Here is a 5,705-nt window from a genome sequence, read left to right as displayed (position 1 = left end):
CAATACCGCACACCCTCGGTCCCTACGCAGACTGATCCAAGTGGTCACCCACCCGCACACTGACCGTAGCCAGTGATGCTTGACTTCGGTGATCTGCTGGGAACCGTGTCTTAACGATCAGTCCACTGCGGGACCCAGGGGATAGATGAAATTTAAAATTTCAACGGCTCTTTCAAAGACCAGTTCGATGCTCGGTCTGCAACCACATTCCACTACAGAATGCCTAATGATGTATTTCGCTCAATCCATGCCATACACTTTCCTAGTCCTTTATGCCCAGGAACCAGTCGGTTCTTGCTCCTGTCACTTTTCATGGATAAATTTCAGGATATTATCCCTCCTAAGCACTTATACAAACATGTCCAAATGTTTAGTGGCTGGCATTCCAAAATTCATGTCTACCATCTCGGGCTCTTGTAATTCCTCTACAGCCATCAGAAATTGAATCAAAACCAATGCCCGCCTATCAATAGGGGTAAATTGGACGACAATGTAACGGTTAAAACTAATTGTGTAAAATAGTTCTCAAAAGAAATGATATCAGAGTCCTCTCTGCTGCTGCTTATATACCCGCTGAGCAGGATGTTTTTGTCAAAATGGTTTCCCCAAAACTAACAGTGGAACGGGATTTCAGAACGAAGTCATCAAGTCTAACAGCTCGTGATGTCAAACGGAAACTCTGTTACCCCAATTATCCCAGAACAGATGCATTTTGAGTGGCAACAGGATGAAGACAGGTTGAAAATGTATTTTAGAACGGAAAACAATTTTCCAAATTATCACAGACCCGATGCATTTTGAGCGACAACAGGATATAGGTGGGCTGAAAACTGAAACCAATTTCCAGATGTCCTGTATCAAAACAAAATCTCTTAAAGGCACGGAATGACAGAAAATATATAGCCAAGCCTATTACTTTGCAAATCCTCCATACTGAAACTATCTGCAAATAAAAATATTGATGGTGCATGCATGTGTGAAATAAAGTCAATAAAATTACAAAATAATTTTTTTATTTACATAAAATTTTTAAAAGTTAATGAACAATACGTTCCATCGGTAGTTGAAAAAGCAGGGAAATGCCACCCGTGACTGCTAACCACTAATGGAAATCTTCCCTACTACATACACACTGGCAGATAGGTTCAACGGTTTTCATTAAGTGAGAGTTTTAATTTGTTAAGCTGGAAGAAACTCTGGTAGCGTGTCCATGATGGCGACCCACTTGCTCTTGGTAATGGTGTGTATGATTATCACATAGGCCACTCGCAGATGAAACAGTTTTTTGAGTAAAATTTGGCTCCGAACATGTCCGTCTATACAGTGGTTCACATATCCATTGATCATGGTGTACCCATTCCATTGCATGCACAGCACGGCAATTAAGTAGAGATGTGAAATATCTTCAGGGCCTCAAAATGTATGGTCTTTTGTCGGGCTACCTTGGAAAGTTTTGACTTTGGTCACCACTTGAGCATTCGCTTTTACTGCATAAGATGATGAGCTGGATGAGGTGCTAGCATCATTGTAGCTTTGAGTATCACTTTTACCGGCAACACGGGAGCTGAATGAATCCATCTTCGCAACACTGGAGCTTTGGTCTTTCTTGAAGTGAAATAAAGTGAAAGACCAACACTGGTCTTTCACTTTTCTTGTAACCACTGGAGTTTGGGGATTTTTTACTTTTCTTGGAACCACTGCAGCTTGGGGGTTTGTAACTAGAACTCGAAGATGGCATTTTGCTAGAACCACTGGAGCTTGAAGGTTTTTTACTCGAGCTTGGAGTCTCTTGACTTTTACTGGAATCCATTTTACTGGACCTTTTGGAACCCTTTCACTTTTACTGTCTTACACTTTTACTGACTGAAAGAAGGCATTTTAGTGGGACAACTGGTGCTGGGAGAAGGCTTTTTGCTGGAACCACTTAAGTTGGTAAAAGGCATTTTGCTGGAACCACTCGAGTGAAACTTGTGTCAAAACTTGGAGAATCATTGGTGGGTGGTTTTCTGGAGAAAGGCATTGGAACCCTTTTGTCAAAGCTTAGAGAATCACTGGTAGGTGGTTTTCTGGAGGAAGGCATTGGAGCCCTTTTACTGGGCATTTTGTCACTGAAAAAATTAATGTCATCAAATTTATGTCAATAGAAAAATTAATGTAATTGGCAAATTTGAAACCAAACTTGACTTTGTCAGCCTTTATCGTTGCATGTGAAACGTTATCTAGGGCACCCTCAAAATTGGGATCAAAGGTAACTTTACCAAAATTTTCTTAAGACCAGTACGATAAGATTGATATCGAAAACGACCATCTTTACATAAGTTTTTATTAAATTCTCCATAGGGAAGGGGCAATGAGACCCTCTTCATACAACATATGCATATACATATTTTTTTTTCAATTCTCCATAGGGACTTTCTTGAAATTTTTCCATGATATGCATATTTACATGCAAAATCAAAAATATTGCGAAGTGATGCAAAAGCAAAATTAGTGTAAAGCCATGCGAAAGCAAAATAAAATTGGGTCAGTAGTTGAAAGCACGAGAAAAAAATTAAACATATTACCTGCTCGAAGCGATCTCCCGGTACCAAACCTTCTTATGTCCCAAAGTTTCCAGGGGAAGGAACAGAATAAACACCTTTAACACTTCAAGGTTTCCAGAGGGTCTGGCAGAGTATTCCAGCAACAAGCAGGAAGCAAAGCTTCACATGTAATAAGCGTATCCAACCCCGTAACGTTGCCAAAGCAACAACTGGTTTTCTCCGTGTTCTGATGCTCTTTATATACTCGAATCTTAGCGAACTCACATCGCCCAGCAATGTCGTCCTATGAGCCCCCTATGGAGAATTAAAAAACCTTATGTTAAGATGGTCGTGTTGGGAATCAAACTCATCGTATTTTTCTAAAAAAATTTTGAGTTAAGTTACCTCTGACCACAATTTTGAGTGCGCCATAGATAGCGTATTACATGCAACTATAAAATTTGACAAAGACAAGTTTTGTTTCAAACTTTTCAATAACATTAATTTTTCCATTTGCAATAATTTGATGACATTAATTTTTCCTCTGGCAAAATTTCCAGGAAAAGGGTTCTAATCCCTTCCTCCAGCAAACCACCCACCAGTGATTCTCCAAGTTGTGTTAACCTTCCAAAGATGATGGGTAAGAAGGAAGCGCAAGAAGAAGATAAAAATTTTAAAACAATTATAGAGAATACTCTGGAAAGAACCGATTTCTGACGACAGAGTGTGCCATATTCTTTCCTAGTAGTATACAACGATCTGCGATTCAGAGCCAGAGCAACTTGTTTCTCAAAGCCATTCGAGAGGATCATGTCATATCCAATCATTTGCTCCGAGTACGTTTATGGAATTTTATACTTCAATGGTTACGTCATCGACGATCATTTTCAAATACGAGAACTGGCGGCAATATCCATGTTTCAGGACTTTTTCATAAATTACAAGTTCAACGTTGGATCTTTGAAAAGTAATAATGATTAATAATGTGCTCAATATTCATTCCACCGAATTCATGGACTGCCCTATTTTCTTAATCCGGGAAAGTTTCCTCTGGAGCAAGAGGGTGCCTTCAACATACTTCATGATGTCTACCTTAAGCTAATGAGATGCAATCCAGGAAAAAATCTTGCTGGCCATCAAGGTGGAAGGAATAGCATTGGTATTACAAAGGATGGGGATCCCATACGTCAATCTGGAGAGATCGGAATGCTCCAGGGATTTTCAATCTCTGGAAAATTGCATTTTTCTTCTGAATCTTTTGGCATCACATGAAAACAAAGAAATTTCTTTGTCTCAATGAAACGTGAAAAACATTTCTAAAAAAATTAAACAAAAATTTCACGACTTTTAAGAATTGAAAAGCATGTCAGGAAATTTATTAAACATGCTTGGCGCAAGCTCATAACCCTCAAGTACGGCAGGCGTGTTCAATTACCTGTGCAATTTATTTCTTTTTTCTCAACCAATATGGGGTCGTTTCACGTTTTTGATTTTTTTGCTGATTGCAACACGGTATCCCGGAATTTTTTGGTTATTATAGTTATAGTTCATTTACGTCGCACTAGAGCTGCACAATGGGCTATTGGCGACGATCTGGGAAACATCCCTGAGGACACAGCAATATTNTCATCACAATTTTGATCCTCTGCAGAGGGGATGGCACCTCCGCTTCGGTAGTCCGACGACCTGCACACGAAGTCGAGCACTTTACGGTAGAATGGTTTAACGAGGACCAATACCGCACACCCCCTCGGTCCCTGTCACACTGATGCAAGTGGTCACCCACCCGCTCACTGACTGCGGCCAATGATGCTTGACTTACGATGCCTGGTAAACCGTGTCTTAACGATCAGTCCACTGCGGGACTGGAATTTTTTGGAGTGACTGTAGAATTTTTATTTCATAACTGCTTTGTAAAGAAATCAAGATTGATGAATATGTGTCTCCTTCTGCTATTAGTCATCAATTAGAAGAAACTTTGTTGCACAATTAAATATAGTCTTAGAAACTTCTCTGAGGAGGATCCAAACACATGCTATCACAATTTCGGTCCTCTGCAGAACAGGTGGCTTCTTCGCTTTGGTAGCCAGATTAACAGTCAGCAAAATCGAGCACTTAATGGAAGAACAGTTTATCAATGATCAATACAGCACACCATCAGTCCTTTCCTAGGCTCATCAAAGTGGTTACCTACCCGCACACTGGTCTTAGCCAGTGATGCTTGACTTCACCGAATTACTGGGAGCCATGTTTAACGTTCAGTTCAGTATTTTCTTCCGGAGTGAGAAACTTTACGAGAAACAGATGACGGAACAATTCGGTAATGTTCTGTTTCAGTTTAAAATCAAAAAAGTTCGTTTTCTTCTTTATTATGTACAAAATCGTATTAATTTAAAAATTGTATTGAGGGGAAAACTCCGAAATTTAAAAAAAAAAAAATAGTTTTTAGGGGAAAGGATTTGTTAACTTTTGAAAATCTGTTAAACGCGTTATATTTTTCTACATTTACGAAACATATTTTGTTATGTTTATTCAAATTTAAAATATACGACTTTAGCAGTACTAAAAGAATATTTTCCCATACAAAAAATTGATAAAATCTTGAGTGAGCAAGGACATCGCAAAATTAAAATCAACAATTATAATAGTTCTTTTAATTTTACACTAAGAAAAAAATTTCAAGACATATTCTTCTATCTACTAAATATCAAAAATAATATAAGTTATTTCTATTTTCAGTAAAGATGAATTTAAAACGATCATAATTTATGAAAATTTCCTTTGAATTGTTTTAGGGAATTCCAATTATTGAGAAAGACACATACTCATTGCATTTCTCACTCCGCAAACGGTGACGTACGGTACATCATTGTATGTGTGGTTTTTCCGGTTAAACTACTGGATCAGATGCCCTTGAAAAGTGAAGTGTTAGTACTAGAGAGGGCTGAAAATATAATTATATTTTATAAATATATATAAATATATTTATTAAAAAAAGCCACACATTTTAAATGTATGTTATATAAATATTGGCTTCGCGCGCAGGTCGTCGGGCTACCGAAGCGGGGGTGCCATCCCCTCCGCAGAGGATCAAAATTGTGATGGCATGTCTTCGGATCATCCTCCGGGATGTTTCCCAGACCGTCGCCAATAGCCCATTGTGCAGCTCTAGTGCGACGTAAA

General features: G+C 38.7%; 1 long non-coding RNA gene across 1 annotated transcript in view; it reads right to left on the bottom strand.

Annotated features, from left to right (window-relative positions):
- Positions 1 to 996: 996 nt before the first annotated feature.
- The window catches only part of LOC107452375 (uncharacterized), a 20,854-nt gene continuing 16,145 nt past the window's right edge, over positions 997 to 5,705 (bottom strand). Inside the window, exons 4-6 of the long non-coding RNA XR_011638380.1 lie at positions 5,348 to 5,466; positions 2,565 to 2,837; positions 997 to 2,108 (exon numbers count right to left, since the gene is read on the bottom strand). This is a non-coding gene — a long non-coding RNA (uncharacterized lncRNA). The remainder of the gene's footprint in view (positions 2,109 to 2,564; positions 2,838 to 5,347; positions 5,467 to 5,705) is intronic.

This window comes from Parasteatoda tepidariorum, chromosome X2, assembly GCF_043381705.1.
Source record: "Parasteatoda tepidariorum isolate YZ-2023 chromosome X2, CAS_Ptep_4.0, whole genome shotgun sequence".
Classification (NCBI taxonomy): Eukaryota; Metazoa; Arthropoda; class Arachnida; order Araneae; family Theridiidae; genus Parasteatoda; species Parasteatoda tepidariorum.
This window is presented reverse-complemented; position numbering and strand designations above follow the sequence as displayed.